This window comes from Mustela nivalis (genome assembly GCF_964662115.1).
Source record: "Mustela nivalis genome assembly, chromosome: 1".
In the NCBI taxonomy this organism is placed as follows: domain Eukaryota; kingdom Metazoa; phylum Chordata; class Mammalia; order Carnivora; family Mustelidae; genus Mustela; species Mustela nivalis.
In genome coordinates, this window is record NC_139020.1 from 136,878,760 (window position 1) to 136,901,954 (window position 23,195).

The following is a 23,195-nucleotide window of genomic DNA, read 5'->3' on the forward strand; positions in this document are numbered from 1 at the left end:
TATGACCTTTGCTTCAGTAGCTCTATTTCTTAACTCTGTTTAACGGAAATATTGGCACACGTACAGAGAGATAAGTGTACAAGGGTGCTCACTGCGGGACTGCTTGTCCTGGAGAAAAATGGGGGAAAACCTACATAAACGACCCACAGCAAGGCAGAGGTCACGTACACTGCACGCTCATTTCATCTTGAAATAATTTCAGACTCACAGAAAAGTAAAAACAGTAGAATGAACTCCCCAAATGTCAACATTTTATCCCAACCAGGTATTGCATTTACTTGCCAAGTACCTTTAGTCTCCTTTAGTCTGGAATAGTCCCTTCATCTTCCTTTGTCTTTTATAACTTTGACATTTTTAAAGAGAACAAGTCAATTACTTTGTAAAATGTCCCTCAATTTGAATATGGCTGATGTTTCCTTGTGATTAGGTTATACGGCCACTTTTTAAAATTTGAATAAATATATTTCTAAAGACATAGTAGCCTTCAGAATATTCTGCTAATGGAAAAGGGGATTGTCATGGTCATGACACGAAACAGGTGCCCCACTCAAAGGATTTAACAAAAATTATTTTAAGAAGGGGCTCTTTTCAGAGGTGTGGACAGGGTTAAAGGGACAGAAACAGTTAAGGGAAGCAACACGGGATGGTAATGCAGCTTGGTACTAGCAACAGTGGGAAGCTCTACCAGTCTTGAGCTAAAGAAGCAAGAACGGTGGCTAGGCAGGTGCTTCAGCCACAGAGGAACTTGGGTCAGGAGAGAGGGTCAAGGTTATAAATATCCCAACTTCCTTCTATACCACTCTCCAATCTCCTACCAGTGTCTCTTTTAGTCAGAACCAACCAGAAGCAAGAGAACAAGGGAGCCAAAGTAATGTAATTCATAGAAGTCAGCTTTCCAGGGCCCACTGCAGGGCAGATAAAGGTGGAGAACAGATCTCGGGCAGAGGGACAAATAGAGAACAAACAGCACAGGGAGCAAATTCTTAGTGCATAAGGATATGAAACAAGATGTCAACTTGGATTTTTCTCACGGTGCAAAGTTTCACCCAAGGGTCAGGACTGAAAATAGAAGGTACTAAGCATTTCATGTTTTATGTGCACAACGCAGTCAAAACTGGGGTCACCCTCCTTCCCACAGACCTTACAGAAACAAAAATGTACAAGTCCTACTACCACCCACCACCACATGACCTTCCTCCAGTCCACATAAAAAGAGAACTGAGAGGGGAGGAAGTCGCCAGGCCCTCAATAGCAATTCATAAAAAGAGTCTATTCCCTTGGGGCGCCTGGGTGGCTCAGTGGATTAAGCCGCTGCCTTCGGCTCAGGTCATGATCTCAGTGTCCTGGGATCGAGCCCCGCATCGGGCTCTTTGCTCAGCGGGAGCCTGCTTCTCTCTCTCTCTCTGCCTGACTCTCCACCTACTTGTGATTTCTCTCTCTGCCAAATAAATAAATAAAATCTTTAAAAAAAAAAAAAAGAGTTTATTCCCTCAACTCCCTTGAGAGAGAGAGAGAGAGAGAGAGAGAGAATATTGCTTCCTCTCCCCTAGGAAAATGTAGACAATCTCTAGTGAGGCTTCAACAGAATTTCCCATAAAGACTGGGAGAGACTGCAAGAAGAGTTTGGTACCTTGTTCCTCATCTGCATGTCTGGTTGGCCAGCAGATCTAATGATCTGCTCTGTGCTCCCCACATAGGACCAGCAGATTTAATGGTTTCCCTGCATAAGAGAGAACTGGAGAAAGATTGCAAGTGGCCAGCGACTGGAGGTACCAGGTAGAAAGAAAGTCAGAACTGTCCCCATCCCCATCATGTTCTTGATTTCTGACCGAGATGGAAGAAGGGATCCCACATGTGTCTACCAGCCTTAGAGAGAGATTCAACAAAGCAGTTGAGACTGGAAGAACTCTTCTTAGAACCACAATAGCTGGGTGTTGCATGGGGAGAGAGGTGTGCCCTATTAAAGAATGAGAAAGGACGCCATCCTTGGCTGGAATAGGTATCTAAATATGACAAAGGACTACTGATGCCCATGAAGGCTGGATGGAAGGAAGCCTCTTTTGCAAGGAGCATACTGATACTTCTACTGCCTTCATCAAGCTCATAAGTAGTAGAATAGCAGATAGGGCCAATCAAGAAAAGGCTGCAGGCAAGTTTCCTACCCCGACTCCCATACAAATAGAGCAGTTGGAGCCCACACAGATCTGGCCCTCACTGGTGTCAGGGAAGGAAATTCCCTCTAAATTGCATTTAAGGCTGAAGTCTTAAAAAATAGAGAATCATAAATATTTAAAGGAAATCATTCTAATAACTGAAAGTAACAGGAAAGTTATGGAAGGGGACTGAAATTTCATTAAGGAACCTACATACCACCCAACAAGACAGAGAAGTTTAAAACATACATAGTTGGGGGGGGGTCATTTTTTAAAAATTAAATCATTTCATATTTATGTTCCAATGAATTGTACTCCTCTACAATTACCATCATATTTTAAAAAGTCAGATACATATGTGCGAATAAATAAAAATTTGTTGGGGCCATTAATCAAATCATTAATGGCAATTACATACATAAAAGAAAGTGAGATTATGGAAAGCATATGGAGTGACAATAATTTATCATATCATCCTTCTTTGGTGTTTGAAACTTACATGTGTACTTGTGTATTATATATAGAATCATTACAAGGGGGAATGGAGCTTTGCATGTTCTCTAGGAGGCACCATCAACTTTTTAAGTGTTAGTAATATATGGTGAGGGTCACAGGGGTTGACATGTGCAAATCCCTTATCATAAGACCTGGCACACAAGATGCTCACTTAGTTCCCTCTTCTTGGCCCTCCCACCACACCTTCATCAATAACAACTTATACTAAGTGATAGCCCAAAAATCATTTTGTGTTTAAAAGGAAAATGCTATACATACTTCAAATGCAATTATTAGCTTATTCTTTCTTTCTTTTTTTTTTTTTTAAATTTCAGAGTGGGCACACACGAGGGAGAGAGAGAAAACACATAAGCTGGGAGGGGGGCATGGAGAGCTGAAGGAAAGAGAGAAACAGAATCCCCCCACTGATCTGGGAGTCCAGTGGACCCTGGGATCATGACCTGAGAAGAACACAAACACTTAACAAACAGCCACTCAGGCATCTTTCTTTCTTTTTAAAAACCAGTATTAAATATGTTCTTTATAAATGAACTCAGCTTTTTTTTTTTTTTCAGTGTTTTCAATAGCCTTATACTTAATTCTTCTCAGGTTCCTTTCACAGTCCTCAAAAATGTGTTTCCACTTCACATGAACACATCTATGATTCAACTTACTTTTCTTACTCTGCTTGGTTCTGTCAGAACTATATCCAGGTGGACCTCTCCTGCTGAGCACCTCTAATATGCCTCTCAGAAAAGCACACAAGTGCCACCTGGGTGATTCAGTTAAGTGTCTGACTCTTGGTTTCAGCTCAGGTCATGACCTCAGTGTCCTGGGAGAGAGTTCCATGTCAGATTCCACATTCAGTGCAGAGTCTGCTTCAAGATTCTCTCCCTCTTCCTCTGCCACTCCCCCCACAGCTCTCTCTCTCTCTCTCTCTCAAATAAATAAATAAATCTTATTTCAAAGAAAAGCTCACATCCAATCCTGAAGGTAAGAACGCACCAGAAAACCTCAGCAACATCTCCCTGTACTACTCTCTCCCAAAACCTCCTCGGCTTACCTACCCCTGGTCCAATTCCTGGCTCACTTGGCCTGCTGAGCTGGCAATGCCACTGATGACCCCTGGCTTCCCATCCTTTGTTCGGTCTACATTTGCAAGGGCTTACTATGTATCAGAGCTCTATTTGGGATTGGAGGATAGCAATGGTTAAAATACAGCCCTGCTGGCCACACACCAAAACCACAGCCTTCCCACTGTTTACCAATCTCAGGTCAGCCAAGTCCTCTCTTCCAATTTCAGCATAAATATCACCTTTTTCATTATAAATATCACCTTTTTCAGTCTTTTTCATTTCAAAAGCAACTACCATGATGATGTTTACTATTTATATTATACTTTAAGTTGGTTGACCCAAAAAGAAATCTAAGGTATAGTTCACTTTTTTTCATATTTTCTGTCTACGATAACCTACCTCTCTGGGTCATAAAATGTTAACAGAGTAACCTTAATCTTGTGAACGGTGAAAGCTGTTAATAATAATGTTTGCAAGATGTTTATTTAACATAACAAAACCAGACTGGAGAAGACTGTGTTATGGGCTTAAGTCTGCTTTGCAGGTGAACTTCTTCACGGTAGGGCAAGATCCTTATGGGCTGTGAATGCGACATAATCTTTACCTTTCTATTCCTCTACTGCCTATAATTCTAACCTCCCTGGAATATTGCAAAACAGGTGAGGAACTTTACTTTGAAATTCCTGATTCCTGATTTACTCGGATTGTCCCAGGGCTCTGCTCCTTTGTGCTTTTGAATGAAGTTAATACTAATTTAGCAATTCAGTTATGAGCATATCTTTAATCAACTTTTCATTAATTCCTCTCTTATCAAAATAAAGCTTTCGATAGAATCGGTTCCCTACACTTAGTTTCTTGTATTTGGAAGGAAAAGAAACAAAATTTCAATGAAAACAATTTAGAGGTTAGAAAATGAAATTAATAAATTTTCAGCATGTGAAACTCATCTCCAAATCTGGCTGTCAGGATCAACTCAAATACCACGTCTGCTAGGAGAATACTGTAGGTCATCTTTAGAATCATGTTGGAATAAATTCAACATTCAAATTCGATATTTCAATATCTTGAATAGTAGGGTTCCTGGACTTTTTTTAACAAGAAATTGATCACCAAAAATAAAAGGAACATGGTCTGCTATCATGTTGACTTAAAACTAAAACCAAAAAGCTTATACTTAGGTAGGGTGTAACCGCAAGTGAAATTGATGTGTTGTTTTAAAACCACTGCTCCTTTTAAATCTTCAAAACCTGTTCCCTCCATTCCCTGCTCAGCTTGAAGCTGACTCCTTACCCCTCTTTTCTCCCTCCCACTCAAGTCACATTCCTTTTAAGTATGAACTCACTCAACTCTTATCCCTCAAGCAACTTCACACCAAACTGTTCTTTAACAATGTTTCAATCCAGCCAGAACCAAATTTCAAGAGAAAGAATGTGACTTCAAGCCAGAACCCTGTCTTTGTATAGAACAGAGTGGAATCCAAGGCTATTTGACTGGCACTGTAACTAGTGCGTAGCTGGTGTCATATGCATGAAAGCTTAATAAGACAATTTGATGATAAAATACCCTCCCTGGGCAAGAAAGCCACAAGGAAATTCCAGAGAAAGGAGCAGGGCCAAATTTTGCAATAAATTTAATTTAACCTGCCAAATCATAACATGTGATTGATAATAGTGGACAAAAAAAAAAAAAAAAAGAAAAGGCAAAAATGTTAATCCTTAGGCACTATACTCATGATACTCAATTATAGTTTGGAAAATACATATAATAAAATATACCAAAAGATTAATGCTTATAAAACTGCTAGCTTTTTCAACACCTATTGCACTTATGCTAATATATCTGATAAGGCATCAAATAGAAGCCTTTGTTCATTGATAGTTTAAATTATAAATGTAACATCCTGCAGAATTATGCATTAACAAATATAGTTGGCCATTTTAATATTCACATAGACAAAATATACAGGCTACTGCTTCTTTTGACCCCTATAAAAATACTCCCTTGGTTTGGAAGTATCACTTATTGACTGAATCCCTGATTTGTAAGTTTTAAAGAAACTGTAGAAAACAAGAGAAGTCCCAAAAGTACAAAAGGAGATGGAAAACTGCCAGGTATTGTTCTAAACTTTCAAATGGGTGAGAGTTGGATTCCATGAGCTCTAGACAAGTGCTATGTGATGGAAATATTGTAGCCACACTTCAAAATGTTAAAAAGAACTAAGTGAAATTAATGTTAATGGTACATTTTGATTAACTCAATATATCAAAAATATCATTTCCTCATATAATAAATATTAAAAATTATTAATGAGATTTTTTAAATCTTTCTGGTATATTTTTAAAATCTGATATGTGTTTTATACTTACACTGCATTTGAATTTGGACCAGCCACATTTCAAGTGCTCTATAGCCACATGTGGTTCTCAGCTAACATTGGACTGTGTAGCTACTGACCTATAGGCCACTGACCCCAGAACAGTTTGGAAACTGATTGTACCTTGGCAAAGCCTGAGGCAAAAGCGTATGTACTGCTACTTTATCAAAGGTACAACCCATGAGGCGCAAAGAGGCAAGGCGGGAGCGTGGCAAGAAGGAAGACCACAGAGTTGGCCACTACTTGGAATCAAGAACAATTATTCCATGTCACACAATCATCTTCTGAGACATGTAAGCTTGGGTGTCTCAGCAGGAGAAGGAAGGATTTATCAACTAGCTTCCATTTCACTTTGACCAAAGTTCACTTCACAGGACATTCACTCCCCCACACCTCAGGTTGCATGCTTAACATGATGCCAGTTCAGCAACTCACACCTCCCAGGCTTTGGGGAAAGCCCAGAGCAGCAAGCAAGTCCTGCACAGCAGGGACAGGAAGCAGGGCACTGTTGGGCTGTGCCCACATGAAGCTAGTTGCCATAGCAGCTGGGGAAAACAAGTGGCCAATGACCCTAGAGACAGCAGTGTCGTGAGGATGTGAGGTGGTGGATAAGAAATGCCTGATGCATCTGAAAAAATGAAAAAATAATAAATGACTAAGGGTCCCCACTGGAGCACTGAGTCACATCAAACTGCATTTAGGCTCTGCTTTGCTTAAAGACACCAGATGTGTCGATCGTGTTATGACTTGCCTGGATCTTCACATGGTCCATCTAGTCTTCAAATCTGATGTAGTTCAATTACTTCCTACAAACCAAGCTCTGCTCTGGGTATTCCCCAAAGTTAAGTTTTGTAAGAAAGGAATTTAAAAGTCAGCATCCCAATAACCTATGTTCCAAAAGCGTTGCCCTAACTCTTCTCAGATCCTAGGCACCAGTTCTGGTGACTGAGTCCTTGCACTGTTACTTAAATCCAACTCTTTTTCTCTCTACTTTCCTCCTCTTTCCCATGGTGTTGGAAACCAGTGTTACCAGGTTCCACTGGCCTAAGGCTAGGCTTGTTCTACCTGCCTCCTTCCCTCCATTGCTTTGTATTTCTAAATCTTTGTTTCCCAGGGAACGGACCTGCCTGGAAACCAGATGACGTGTCATATTGGGTCTTCCTGGCAGAGATGTCCCCCCTCACCCCTGTGTGTCCCTGTCACTCTCATCTCCTCAAACGGCCTTCCTCCAGCATTGCTGGATTTCCCATACTACTTGCAGTTTGAGCTATCTCTCAACTCCATCCTCCCCACCCAACACCCCTCAAATATTCATTCTACCTTAAAAGGACATCTGTTCTCCAGTGTTCAAAGATCGGTCTTTGGTCTTTCCCAGCTAGGGCCTTCTCATGGAGTTTCTGCTCACCATCCTGCAATTTGCATATCCCTTCTTCTGAACAGACACTGCCCTGTGCCAAGGTTCATGGTTTGGTGAGCAAAAACTCCCTTGTGCAAGTTACCAGCAGCCCAACTCGCATTTGGCTTCACTTTTGCTACCTGGAGCATGTTTCCCCCAAACTCTTCTAAAAACTTGCTTCTTCTAGTCTCTGCTTAAGTGTTCTCCCTCAGAGAGGCTCTCCAGCCAACCATTCTAAAATAGGCTTTTATTACCATCTCACATTACCCTCAAAGCACTTGTCATTATTTGTATATTATATACCCATTTGCTTATTTACTTATTTGTCCTCCTCTTCAGACCATCAGCTCCACCGAAGCTGAAATTACCACTGTGTACCCAGTCCCCTTCCTGAGCCAAAGTAAATATTTGTTGAATAAAAGAATAAATGAATGATCTATTTACCTAGCAATCAAGCTCCTTATATTAAAAATTAAGGGAATAACACAGACCGGGGAACAGGATTACAAAGAAGTCAGACATGGAATATAATACATAAACCACTGGTTTACAACACTAAAAATGGGCAGGGTTTGGGGCAAACTACAAAAAGTTTATAATTCCCGAAGACGTTCAAATTCAAATTTCAAACATACCCTACTGCCCCAACAGAACTCATCCTGGACTCAGCGTCTTGCCAAAACTGCTAGAATTCTTTCCAGCTGCCACAACTTGATGGCCAGCTTGTAGACCAAGAATCCGGGACCTGATGGATATAGTGCCTTCTTTAGTATCTTATAATCACTGGTTGGCAAATTATTCTGGAATTTTACTCCCATGACGTTGCATATAGTTTTCCCTCAACTCCTTTCACATCTCTTTGCCACCTCCATTTTGCTAATTCCAATTCACCCTCCTCAAGGGGCCTTGTGTGCCAAGCCCACCCCTCCCCCTCCTATGTGCTCCCATGATGCTCTGCACTCCTGCCCATCTGTTTGCCTCCATACCAGACTTCCCTTAAGGGAAAGGTCTGAGGCTTATGCCCTGCTATGTCCTTGGTGCCTGGCACAGTACTTGCAATAAATTAGAATTGAAAACATTTACCAAATGAAAAACTGACTCTGCTGTAGGGATTCTTGGCTGGTTGAACCACATTCCTATAGAAAGCTCAAGAATGGATCCACATACAGATGAAGGCTCCATCCTATTCAATATCTTTTATGAATAACTCTGCCCAAGACAAGTTTTGCTCTGACATGTGAAGCAGGCAAAGCTGGGAAAGAGAGTCTATGTATTGGGAAATGGCCAAAGGAGAGGAGATAAGAGATTGTGGCTGTAACGAGTGTGGGTTGAGGCCTCGATTTTGCAAACCAGCTTTAAATATTTTCATGGGGGTTGGTGTATTGGATTTGTGGAAGAGTGTGGGGGAAGAGGTGTGGTTCAAGGTAGGAATGTACATCTGTGTATTGGATTCACTTACTGGTGGTTTTACAAGCCTGAGCCTGGAGCAGTTCCAGCTGTTTCACTTTTCCTTTGCCAGAGAGCATAGAAGTGCTATTTTAAAAGTAGCATTGCTGACAGGAGTCTATAAATTAATCTGTGTGTACCTTTCTCACCCAAGTTCTCGATTTATAACACCCTCAGTTAGAATACGGCCTCCTCTCTTTCCTCATCATACGCATACAAATACAACTGGTTCATTCTCCCCTTTGAGCGTACTATTTATTTTTTTCTTGAATTTGATACCAGAATTGCTAAATGTCTGCTGAAGTGTAGGAAAGCAGATTGGATATAAATTGGGTCAAGGAACCCACATATTTTCTTAGACGATGGCCAAACTTCTAATGTCGTTTCTTAAATCTACCCAGTGGAACCCTTCAGGGCCATATTCCTCCCTAGCTCATTGTCTAATGAATGCTTTCCTCTAACAGTCAAACCTGTTAATAACTAGTAATATCCCCAATGAATGCTTACTCCAGAAAATTATAAAATTTGGGATGCTATATGTGTATAACCATATTTAATTCTCACAGCAACCTACTGAGATATGGGTCCTGGTAGCAGAACATGGAGGTTCCCCACATATCCACTACACCCACATTGTCTATTCTCTGGAGAGGGGAAGAGACTGGAAATAGAGTGTCTAATTGATCATGCTTACATGATGATGGCTCCATAAAAATCCCTAAAGTACTGGGTTCCAAGAACTTCCTGGATGGGAAACAACAAATCTACTCACTAGAAAGAGTGACACATCCCAACACCACAGAGACAAAACTCCTGCGCTCAGAATCCTTCCACACTTCACCTTGTATATCCCTTCATCTGGTTATTCCTTGGTTTCCTTTATAGTATCTTCATTATGTAATAAACTGGTAAATGTTAAGTTTCCCTGAGTTCCGAGTTGTTCTGGCAAATGATCAACTCCAAGGGGGCTACTGTGGGAACCTCGTTTGTAACAAAATTATAGAGAAGTTGTGGGTAACCTGGGAACTTACTACTTGCTATTGGCATTTGAAATTGAGGGCAGTCTTGTGGGAGGAGGCTTTAACCTGTGGGGTCTGCACTTTGGCAAGTCAGAATTAAATCGAATTAAACTGAAGAACATCTAGCTGATGTCACAGAGAATTGTCTGATGTGTGGGGAAAGAAAGACCCACATATTCAGTATCATAAAAAGAAAGACACAGAGAGCTTTTCCCTATACTCCTAATGAGCTTTGCCTACTAAATTCACACCCTTGTTTAATCTTCTCTTGAGTGTGAGGTAAACTCAGGGACTAACTTCTATGACATAAAACACAGTAGAAGTGATGGGATGTCACCTTCAAGCTTCCCTTAGGGATGCTTTTCTCACTAGTTCTCTCACTCTCTCCCGTACCATGTGTCATAGACTGAAATGTGTCTCTCCCAAAATCCATGTTAAAGCTCTAACCCTCAATGTGATGATATCTGGAGATGGGACCTCTAGAGAGGTAATTAGGTTCAAGTGAGGACATAAGGGTTGGTGTCCTTATAAGAAGAGAAAGAGACATCAGAATTCTTTATTTCTTCACACATACACAGAATAAAGGCCACGTAAAGATACAGTGAGAAGACAACTGTCTAAACGCCAGGAGAGCTCTCATATGAAACTGAAATTGCCAGGACCTTGATTATGGAATTCTAGTCTCCATAACTGAGAAAATAAACGTCTGTCATTTAAGCCACCCAGTCTGTGGTATTTTGTTATGGTAGCTAGGTAGACTAATACACCATGTCATGAGGTAGTCTTGTGGAGAGACCCACACGGCCAGGAACCAAAGCTTTTCAACAACCACATGAGTGAATTTGGAAGCAAATCTCCTTTAGTCAAACGTTCATATGAGACCATACTTCTAGCTGATCGTTTGAGTATCAATTGAGCCAGAGGCACACAGCTATGCTACACCTAGATTTCTGACCCACATAAACTGTAAGATAACAAATGTTTATTGTCATAAGCTAAAGAATATTTGGCAGTAATTTGTTATGTAATAATAGATAACTGATAGTTATGTTATTTGTAACATTATATTACATATAATAACATGTAGTGTCAAGATATTAGGTAGATAAAGTGGCTAACCAGAAAGTCAGCCCCAAGTGCATTGCCAGGAAAAAAAAAAAAAAAAGGAAGAGTCAGAGCAGCACATTGGGAATTCTAGTGTGCCGTCAAATAAAATAGACATAAGGAGGCAAAAATAAGGAACACACTACTGGCCAGGCAAGTGAGAAGCCATCTTTATATAAATTCCAGACAAGGGGTCCCAGACTGGGATTGGATTTGTGTATGTTTTAGGCCAAAATGTTTACTTCCAATATCCACAACAAATAGGTAAGGTGGTATCTTAGCTTGGGTTACCCCAGAAACTTTGAGACAAGGATTCAGGATTCAAGTAAAAGTAGTTAATTTGTAGGTGATAAAAAAAATAAATAAATAAATAAATAAATAAATAAAAAAAAACAAGCAAAAAAAACCCCACTAGTGGAGAAGAAAAGTAAGGGAGGAAAGAGAAGAAAGTCAATGTCATATTCTGTTCGGACTGCTATAACAAAACACCATATACTGGGTAGCTTATAAACAACAAACATATATTCCTCATAGTGCTGGAGGCTAGTCTAAGATCAAGGCCCAGGCAAATTTGGTCTGGTGAGGGCCCCCTTTCTGGTTTCTAGATGGTACCTTCTAGCCATTATTCACAAGGCAGAAAGAGCTAGTAAGTTCTATGGGGTGTCTTTCATTAAGTGCAGTAATCCCATTTCCAAGGACTCTATCCTCATGATCTAAGCACTTTCCAAAGGCCCACCTCCTAATACCATTACACTGGGCATTTTTTCTTTTAAGATTGTATTTATTTGAGTGAGAGTGAGCAAGCGAGAGAGAGAGAATATGAGTGGGGCGGGGGAGCTGCAGAGGGAAAGGGAAAAATAGAAGAATCCCCACTGAGCAGGGACCCCAATACTGTATTTGATGGTGGGACTCCAGGATCATGACCTGAGCCAAAAACAGATGCTTAACCGACTGAGCTACCCAGGCACCCCAAGAATTAGGTTTCAACATATTAATTTGGGGGTGGGAGGGAAGGTACACATAAATGTTTGGCATAGAGTAAACAATAATAATAATGTTATCATGCAAGTTCTTACTGTGGGCAACTGAACTTCAGTGCCACAGGGGTACTCTGGGAGACACAATGGAACATAGATCTCAAAGTTACCCAAGCCGGGAATATCGCCATCAAATCCCGTCTGCCACCAGTTGAGAGATGGAGGGGCATGAATTCCCGGTACCTCTTGCCTGTGAAGACGTACATATGCTAGTAATGCGAAGTTAGCTTGTGTGTGTGGATATAATCATTGCCTAGGGGCTTACCATTTCCCCACTGATTCAAAGATTTTCCTCTGTCATTATTAACCACTTATTTATTCTGTTTCAGGGATTTATATGTCTATTTTGGCTCCTTTCTCAAGACTGCACATTTTTAAACTTTAAATAAACTTTAAGATATGATAGAATAAGTTTCATCTCTGTATTCTTTTTCAGGAAATTTCTGGATTTTCGATCTTCATGTTTATTCTTTTTTTTTTTTAAGATTTTATTTATTTATCAGAGAGAGAGGGGGAGAGAGCAAGCACAGGCAGACAGAATGGCAGGCAGAGGCAGAGGGAGAAGCAGGTTCCTCGCTGAGCAAGGAGCCCGATGTGGGACTCGATCCCAGAACGCTGGGATCATGACCTGAGCCGAAGGCAGCTGCTTAACCAACTGAGCCACCCAGACGTCCCTTCATGTTTATTCTTTTAAACAAGGAATTTTTTTTAAGGCCCCTCTGTTCTGAATGTGTTCTAGGATTTTATATGGCATTCTATTATATTCACATATTACTATTATTATTTTTGAAGATTTTATTTATTTGACACAGAGAGAGAGAGAAAGAGTGAGAGCACACAAGCAGTGGGAGCAGCAGAGGGAGAGAGAGAAGCAGGCTCCCCGCTGAGCAGGGAGCCCCATGTGGTGCTCAATCCCAGGACCCTCGGATCATGACTGAGCTGAAGGCAGACACTTAACTGACTGAGCCACCCAGATGCCCCTCACATATTATTTTGTAAAGAATTGGTATCTTTTCAATTTTGAGATACTGGGAGCATCTCCTACATCTAGGCGCCCTGAAGTAGCCTATAATTGTGTAGGTAGCAACTACATACAGTCTATCTAAATGAAATCATTGGAAATTATTATCATGAAAACCTGTTGAAATAAACATAGCTGTTTGGCTTTTTAAGAGATTTGAAATACAGTGTTTGAATTCAAATGAATTCAGTCTCACTCTTGCATTAAATTTTGATTTGAGTCAGAGACCTTTGAGAATTTACTAGCTTCTCTGAACCTTAGTTCTCTCACCTGTAAAATGGACACAGTAATTCCTACTATAGTTGGTAGTTATGAGACAAAGTGTACCAAACACAGATAATTCTTTGTGGGTTTTTTAAGGTCTAAACTGCCATAATTTGGTGATAGCAACTGTGCCAAAGGATTACTTAAACAAAATTAGTAATACCACATAAAATCAATATTTGTGTAAGCTATAGACAAAATATTTGTCCCCCTCAAACTCATATGTTAAACTCAATGTTGGTATTAGGAGGTGGGGCCTCTGGGAGTTGGCTGGATTATGGAGCCCTTATTTAAAAAAAGACCCCATAGGGCTTCCTTGTCCCTTTCACCATGTGAGGACATGGTAAGAAGATAATTGTTTATGAACCAGGAAGTAAGTCCTCAACAGACACCGAATCTGCTAGCGCCTTGCCCTTGGATTTCCAAGCATTTAGAACTGTGAGAAGTAAATTTGTATTCTTTATGAGCCACACGGTCTATGGCATTCTGTTATAGCAGCCCAATGAACTAACATAATGTCCTTAGGATAAAAAGCTCAACAATGCCTATCAGTATCGAAATACTTAATCTATGAGACATTGTACAAACAAGTATTTCTTACAACTTTAACATTCCAATGCTAAAATAATATTAAAAACCTAAAGTTGTTGATACTCTTTGTGGAAGACCCAAAAGACTCCACCCCAAAATTGCTAGAACTCATACAGGAATTCATTAAAGTGGCAGGAATAAAATCAATGCACAGAAATCAGTTGTACTTCTACACACTAACAATGAGACAGAAGAGAAAGAAATTAAGGAGTCAATCCCATTTATAATTGCACCAAAAACTGTAAGATACCTAGGAATAAACCTAACCAAAGCAGCAAAGTATCTGTATTCAGAAAACTACATAACACTCACAAAAGAAATTGAGGAAGGGGCCCCTTGGTGGCTCAGTGATTAAATGGCTGCCTTCAGCCGAGGTCATGATCCCAGCTCCTGGGATCGAGCCCCATATTAGCACCCCTGCTCTGGGATCTCATATTGAAATCTTCTCTAGCCTCCCTGTGCTTGTGTTCCTTCTCTCATTATCTCTCGCTATCATAAATAGATAAAATCTTAAAAAAAGAAAGAAAGAAAGAAAGAAATTGAGGATGACACAATGAAACGTTCCAGGGGTGCCTGGGTGGCTCAGTCATTAAGCCTCTGCCTTCTGCTCAGATCATGATCCCAGGGTCCTGGGATTCCACCCCACATTGGGCTCCCTGTTCATCCGGGAGCCTGCTTCTCCCTCTCCAGCTCCCTTGTGCATGTGCTCCCTCTCTTGCTATCTCTCTCTGTCATAAATAAAATAAAATTTTAAAAAGTAAAGGAAAGGAAAACATTCCATGCTCATGGACTGGAAGAACAAATGTTGTTAAAACATCTATGCTACCTAGAGCAATCTATACATTCCACGCAATCCCTACTAGAACACCCTTTTTTTCACAGAGCTAGAACAAATAATCCTAAAATTTGTATGGAAACAGAAAAGCCCCCAGATAGCCAAAGGAATGTTGTAAAAGAAAACAAACTAGCAGCGTCTCAATGCCAGACTTCAAGCTCTATTACAAAGCTGTCATCATCAAGACAGTATGGTACTGGCAAAAAAACAAACACACAAATCAATGGAACAGAATAGAGACCCCAGAAATGGACCCCCAACTCTGTGGTCATCTAATCTTCAACAAAGCAGGAAAGAAGATCCAATGAACAAAAGACAGTCTCTTCAACAAGTGGTGTTGGGGAAATAGGACAGCCACATGCAGAAGAATAAACCTGGACCATTTCCATACACCACACACAAAAATAGATTCAAAATGGATGAAGGCCTTCAGTGTGAGACAGGATTCCATCAAAATCCTAGAGGAGAGCCTGGGAAGCCACCTCTGGACTTTGGCCACAGCAACTTCTTGCTAGACATGTCTGTAAAGGCAAGGGAAATAAAGAAAAAAAATGAGCTATTGGGACTTCATCAAAATAAAATGTTTTTTCACAGCAAAGGAAAGAGTCTACAAAACCAAAAGACCACCAAGGAATGGGAGAAGAGATTTGCAAATGGCTTATCAGATAAAGGGCTAGTATCTAAAGTCTATAAAGAACTTACCGTCTCAACACCCAAAGAACAAATAATCCAGTCAAGAAATGGGCAGAAGACAGGAACAGACATTTCTCCAAAGAAGACCTACAAATGGCCAAGGGACACGGGAGAAAATGTTCCACATCACTGGGCCTCAGGGAAATACAAATTAAAACCAGAATAAGATACCACCTCACACCTGTCAGAGTGGCTAAATTAACAAGTCAGGCAATGACAGGTGTTGACAAGGAGGCAGAGAAAGGGGAAACCTCTTTGGGGATTGGTGGAAATGCAAGCTGGTTTAGCCACTCTGTACATAGAGTTACCCAGGACCCAGCAATTTCACTACTAATATCTACCCCAAAGATACAAATGTAATGACCCTGTATCCCAATGTTTATAGCAGCAATATTCACAACAGCCAAACTGTGGAAAGTGCCCAGATATCCATCAACAGATGAATGGATAAAGAAGATGTGGTGTATATATATACAATGGAATACTACCCAGTCATCAGGAAAAAAAAAAAAAAGAAAGAAAGAAAGAAATCTTGCCATTTGCAATGATGTGGACAGAACTAGAGGGTATCATTCCAGGCAAAATAAGTCAACCAGAAAAAGACAATTATCATATGATCTCACTCATGTGTGGAAATTAAGAAACAAAACAGAGGATCATAAGGGTAGAAAGGGAAAAACAAAACAAGATGAAAACAGAGAGGGAGGTAAACCATAAGAGGCTCTTAACTATAGGAATGAAACTGAGGGTTGCTGGAGGGGAGAGGGTGGAGAGACAGGGCAACTGGGTGATGGGCACTGGATGAGAACTGGATGTTATTTACAACTGATGAATCACTGACGTCTACCTCTGAATCTAATAATACATAACGTCTTGGGGAGTCTGGGTGGCTCAGTCCTTGAGTGTCTGCCTTTGCCTTAGGTGATGATCCCAGGGTCCTGGGATCAAGCCCAGCACTGGGCTCACTGCTCAGTGGGAAGCCTGCTTCTCCCTCTTCCACTCCCCCTGCTTGTGTTCCCTCTCTCACTCTCTCTCTCTCTCTGTCAAATAAATAAATAAATAAATCTTTTAAAAAAATATATTACATCTCAATTAGTTGAATTTAAATTTAAAAATTTTTAATTAAAAAACACACACAAAAAACCAAAAAACCTTATGTCACTTTCATCATATCCAATAAAAAAGTTTATTATTTCTTCAAAGCTGCTTTTTCTATAAAGCTTTCTTTTTTGTTATTAACATATATTATTTGTTTCAGGGGTACAGGTCTGTGATTCATCAGTCTTACACAACACAGTGCTCACCACAACACATACCCTCCCCAATATCCATCACTCAGCTACCGCATCCCTTTTCCCCTCCCCTCAGCAACCTCTAGTTCCATCCACGCCATTGCAAATGGCAAGATCTCAATTTTTTTCATGACTGCTTAATATTCCATTGTATAAAAACACCACGCCTTTTTAATCCATTCATCTGTCGATGAACATCTGGGATCTCCAATAGTTTGGTTATTTGAACATTAAAGCTTTCATTATTTTTAAAGCTGTTATACAGAAAATAAATAAATAATGAAAATGGTGAAAATTTATATAAATAAGTTGGCACCATTTGACAAAAATGAGCTTTGCATGTGAAAGAACAAAATAACAGAAAATGGAGCAACAGCTCTCCAAAATTTTAATTTTTAAATCATAAAACTGCACTAGCACAGACAAAATTTATCAATATATGAACTAAAAGATGGAAGCACCCTTTTTTTGGTAGGAGTTTACTTCTGGAAAACTCAAAGCTAGAGACAAAATTTAAATTCATGAAGAACTGCCAAACAAGCAAAGCAGGGCTAATTGGCTAAAAATAAATAAACCAACTCCAAATATGTGAGGAAATGAACAGAAACACCACATTCCTGTAAGTATCCCAGGGTTCATAAAAATAGCTTAAAACCTCTGAAAATCTCTGATAAGTAGACACAAATATTTAAGACACTTTAATATTTGCAAAACTGTCACCATCATGCATGAAATTACCAATATGTGACAAACTTCTATGATTGGGAATATTTATTTTTGACCTATTTTTTGTTTCAGTCAATTTCCCTATAACCTCCACTATAGTCTGACACATGGTAGATGTTTGACAAATGTTAGTTGTCTTCTATTTATTAGTATGCCTTCAGCATCATTAAAGGAAGAAGATGCTAACAAAGATTTCTGAGAACTACCTTCAAGTTCAAACCATCTCCAAATAGGCCCTATTGGTAAAAAGCCCAATTACTGGAATGGCGTCTGGGGTGGTTAAGCGACCAACTCTTGATCTCGTCTCAGGTCATGATCTCTGTGTCATTAGATCAAGTCCTGTGACAGGTACCACACTGGTCATAAAGCCTGCTTAAGAGTCTCTCCCTCTCTCTCGCCCTCCCCCTCCCACACTCCCTCATCTGGCTTGCCTACATGCACTCTCTTTAACAAAAAAATTTAAAAAAAAAAAAAAAAGAAAAAGAAAACAGAAGCCCAATTATAGGAAGTCAAACAGGAGGTTGTTATGAAGTGCTTTATTTATTTATTTATTTATTTGAGAGAGCATGACAGGGCGGGGGCAGAATGAGAGAGACAAACAGACTTCCCACTGAGCATGGAGGCTGAAGTGGGCTCAACCCAGGACCTTGAGACCATAACCTGAGCTGAAATCAGAGGAGGTCCAACGTTCAACTGACTGAGCCACTCAGGTGAGCCTGTGCTTTGGGGGTTTTAATGCAAGAAAAGAGTAAGGAAGAGGGAGATATTGGAGAGAGTCAACCAATGCATCAAATTAATAAGATGTAGGAGGTCCAGAAGCTGTGCTTGGAACATGCAGAAAAAATGGAATAGCTCAGAAGCTCCATCTGTGAATGCTGAGTATCTATTGAGGCACTCTTTTTACCAAGCCAGACAAAAACCAGAGATAAATCCTCACTGTGGTCAGAAAAGACTGGCCAAAGCATACCAGAAGCCTCCGATCTCTAACACATGTATAACCCTGCAATGGAAAAAGATGACTCCACAGTCCAACACAACTCAGTGAAAGTCTTTATGAAGACTCAAGTCCTTTTATATGCATTTTGTATTCAGCAGACTTCATTAATGTTCCCAAAGATCTTAACACTAGGAATGATATACATTGGTGAACAAATACACTTTGGTTTTAATGGCTTAGATATCCAAAAATGTACATTACAACTTGCCTTCCAGTTTACTACCCACTCATTGAGTCTGATCACAGCTGAATTAAAAGTCACTGGGAATCCACATTTAAAGATATAAGACACAAATAACTATGCTTTGAATGTCCTCTTCCATGGCTCAACCCCCAGACTCAGCCTGAAACAACTTGCCAGCCTCACATTCCTATAAACATACTCTATGCTTACCACCAAATGGTTACCACCAAACTCTCTGAATCCATTAATCAAATTCTTTTCACATGGTTAAAAGCAATTCTGTTTGGGGAGTTGCTAAGCAGTTTTGTCTCCTTCCTGGAGATCCATGATTAGTTGTTGAATGTCTTAGTCTTGTTGGCTCCGCAGTTGCTGGAGTGGTGACCTAGCCATTGTTAGGCCATGAGGCGATAGCTCTACCTCAGACAACAGCTGTACCACTTCCATTTGAGAAAGCCTATTGCCAAAGTTTTTTGAGAGATGGTGGGGACGGGTACTGTTAATTTGGCTCAGTGTCTCTCTTGGCTAGAATGATTTTATTTGGAAATCTGTTTCCTCTAGATTTAGAGAAGGTCTCTGCTTTCATAAAGAACAAACGGTGACCTTATCCCAGGGGCTCTGTGCCATCAGGTTAAAACCTGTAGAAGAGCACTGTTTGCCCAGACTTCAAGTGGACAGATTTAACTCTTGAGTGATTCCAATTGTAAAAAAAATGTAACATTATTAGCACATAGTAAGTGCTTAATGTTAGGTCCTCCTGCTAACCCTCTCACTCAGTTTTGTTTCACAATGACAAGTGTTACGAATAAGGTAGGAGAAAAATAGTGTGTCATTTCTGAACTATGTTTAAAAATTAAATATACAAACTTCACCTAGGCCAGTATTTTTTTTTCAAACTTCAGATTCAGACATATTAGTATTTTTTCTAAATGAAAAATATGGAATAAAACAGAAGGAAAGGAATGGAATGGAAATGTAGTAAGGAGTAAGTATTGATTCCTGAAGATTTGGGTGTGTGTGTGTGTGTGTGTGTGTGCGTGCGCGCGTACTGGCTCAGGATATAAAATGCATTTCTGACTGTAGGTCAAAACATTTTTTAAAAAGTTTTAAAAACTTCTGACTTATATATAATTCTAAAATAAAGGAAAGAAATTTTCTTTTAGCTTTTATTATTATCTCCAACTACCTAACTTAACTCCTTACCTAGTATTTATAGTGATATAACTACTGTAAAAATGTACACCAAGACAACATGGATGGAACTAGAGCGTATCATGCTTAGCGAAATAAGTCAAGCAGAGAAAGACAACTATCATATGATCTTCCTGATATGAGGAAGTGGTGATGCAACATGGGGGCTTAAGTGGGTAGGAGAAGAATCAATGAAACAAGATGGGATTGGGAGGGAGACAAACCATAAGTGACTCTTAATCTCACAAAACAAACTGAGGGTTGCTGGGGGGAGGGGGGTTAGGAGAAGGGGGTGGGATTATGGACACTGGGGAGGGTATGTGCTTTGGTGAGTGCTGTGAAGTGTGTAAACCTGGTGATTCAAAGACCTGTACCCCTGGGGATAAAAATATATGTTTATAAAAAATTAAAAATTAAAAAATAATGTACACCAAGATAAATTAGCTTTTTGAGAAAATGAAAGACTGTTCTCTAACATGAAAACCATCGTGGGGCACCTGGGTGGCTCAGTGGGTTAAAGCCTCTGCCTTCAGCTCAGATCATGATCCCAGGGTCCTGGGATCGAGCCTCACAATGGGCTCTCTGCTCAGCAAGGAGCCTGCTTCCCCCTCTCTCTCTGCCGGGCCTTCTGCCTAATTGTGATCTCTGTCTGTCAAATAAATAATAAAATAAATCTTTAAAAAATAATAATAAATAAATAAAAATTAAAAATAAAATGAAAACCATTTTGAGTCATTTTCTATAGTCCCATAAACTTTATTTATTTCCCAGAATGTCCATCCCAGAAGTAGAACAGACAGAATAGGGACAGACAAGGGGTGTATTTGCTCCTTCTAAGCACATTTTCCAAAAGTGACACATTCTCAATAATTTCTTTTTTTTTTAAAGACTTTATTTATTTATTTGATAGACAGAGATCACAAGCAGGCAGAGCAGCAGGCAGAGAGAGAGAGGACGAAGCAGGCTCCCTGCCGAGCAGAGAGCCCGACGCTGGACTCGACCCCAGGACCCGGGATCATGACCTGAGCTGAAGGCAGTGGCTTTAACCCACTGAGCCATCCAGGTGCCCCTCTCAATAATTTCTAAATTCATATGTTTACCTGATGGTGTTTAAAACTATCAAGAAAAAAATTAAAGGGAGATTTAAAAACAAGATTGCAAGACAGCAAAAGAAAGCATCTTCCTCCTCTCCAACCAATGGGCCAGATCTTGCCCAAGCCCTCAGAACTTAACTATGCCCCACATGCAGAGATACTGTCTCTGATTTTCAAGCCTTGTCATGGATGCTAGTCTAGCTTACAATCACCCAAACTGCATGAAGGATAACAGTTCTAATTCCTGACCACATTTTTCCCATTAGCTTTATTCTTACACCACCTGTCCACTGCTGGGAACTAACCTAAATTAATTCAGTCAAAAACAACCAGTAGGCTTTTTTTGGTAAATATTAATTGCCTCAAAAAAGCAGATATTTATCATTTTGTCTCTTCTCAGACTATCATTTTTAAATATGTAAAATAAAATGCTTAAGTATTAAAGAGAAAGCAAAATACCTTGAAATACAGTGGTTGAACTATTTTTAAATACCTGTGACATAAAAATATGTAGAATTCTCTATTAATAAATTAAAAATAGACTTACTAGTGGGTCTATGATCACTATAATTGCAAGGTAATGATGAGATGAAATGACATGTCGAGATATCTGCAGTAATATGTCTTGAAAATAAATTTGATTTCTATTAGCAACAAAAAATGTTAGTAACACCAAGGTGTGTTGCCTACACTCATAATTGAAGGAAATTCTGCATTTCGGTTATAGTTAGTGAGCATAAAAATGTAATTCACTTTCATATCCAATACCATGGATACCTTGAATTCTACCTATGCAAAGTGTCCATACTACAAGTTGAAAGCTCCTCATTAAAGTCAGAATATAGTTCCAGATCTCTCTACAACCTTGCTGTGAAGTAACGAAGAAGATAAATGTCTGATGGAGTCCTGTCATTTAGTTAGCAGGCAATCCCAAGACAATCATTTATCCTGTTCTTTAAACTTGATGAAATCCCAGCTCTCTATCGTTTTAGAAAATCTGACAGCACCTTGTAGGAGAGGCTTACCCAAGCCAAATGTGCAAAATTCAAACATCAGGACTCAACTAACCCTCAAGTAAAGTCAGACAACCAAGAATCTTTCTAAGTAGTGACTAAATATAAGACTTCCTAGGAATCATACCTAAGGTCCTTTTTAGAGCTGCTTCATAGTTAGTGTTGGTTGAAGACTGTGTAACCCTATAAACAAATGCAGTGACCATCCCTTTTCTAAGGGTACTGACTGCTGGGTCTGCTTACATTTATGATTTTTTTTTTATTATTTTAAAGAGAGAGAAAGCGAGAACACTAGTGGTGGTGAGGGAGAAGAAGAGGGAAAGAGAGAGAATATTAAGCAGGCTCCATGTCCAGCACTCCAAGCAGGTTCCATGTCTAGCACCCCTGGACTCTCTCATTCTTATACCTTGTTCCAAGAAGCAATGCGTAAACTATTTAATATCAAAATAGTACAAAGGTGGGACACCTGGGTGGCTCAGTTGGTTAAGCATCTGACTCTTGGTTTCAGCTCACGTTATGATCTCAGGCTGGTGAGACTGAGCCCCACAGCAGTCTCCACAGTCACCACCAAGTCTGCTTGAGATTCTTTCCCCCTACCTCTCCTCCTCTGTGCTCCTCACACCACCCCCTAAAAAATTTTAAATAAATAAATAAAATCTTTTTAAAAAAATAGTACAGGGTGCCTCGGTTGAGTGTCCAACTCTAGATTTCAGCTCAGGTCGTGATCTCAGGGTCCTGGAATAAATCAGACTCAGCAGGGAGTCTGCTTGGGAATTCTCTCCCCTCTCTCTCTGCCCATTCCCCCACTCTCTCTCTTTCTTTCTCTCTCTCAAATAAATATTTATTTATTTAATCTTTAAAAAGTAGTACATATTACCCAATCAGAATGAGTGTTGATTAGAAACAACTAGCACAGGTGTAACCGTATGTTCTAGATGAATTTTAGTCTTGCCCTGTTCATGCATAGGTATAGAGTAGCTTCCAGACAATTCCTACATCTTGATCCCAAAGTTCACCAATGAAGGTCCATTTCTAACCTATAGAGTACTCATTAACAAAGTCTGTTGTCTTGATCAGAAATCAACGTAAGTAAAATAATCACTTAGAATAACCATTTCTGGAGCGTGGCCTCTTGATTAAATGCTGGCTAACCACTTCTGGAGGGTGTAATCCAGCAACTATCTCTGGTGTGTGGAT

At 39.9% G+C, this 23,195-nt stretch overlaps 1 long non-coding RNA gene across 6 annotated transcripts in view; it reads right to left on the reverse strand.

The window, feature by feature from the left end:
• The window catches only part of LOC309841893, a 109,131-nt gene that overhangs the window by 35,321 nt on the left and 50,615 nt on the right, over positions 1–23,195 (reverse strand). For 5 of the 6 annotated variants that reach the window (XR_014299383.1, XR_014299384.1, XR_014299385.1 and 2 more), the window contains one exon: positions 14,952–15,332. The exons of the other annotated variant lie outside the window; for it this stretch is intronic. This is a non-coding gene — a long non-coding RNA (uncharacterized lncRNA). Of the gene's footprint in view, positions 1–14,951; positions 15,333–23,195 lie in introns of those variants that run through there. 6 annotated transcript variants of the gene reach the window in all.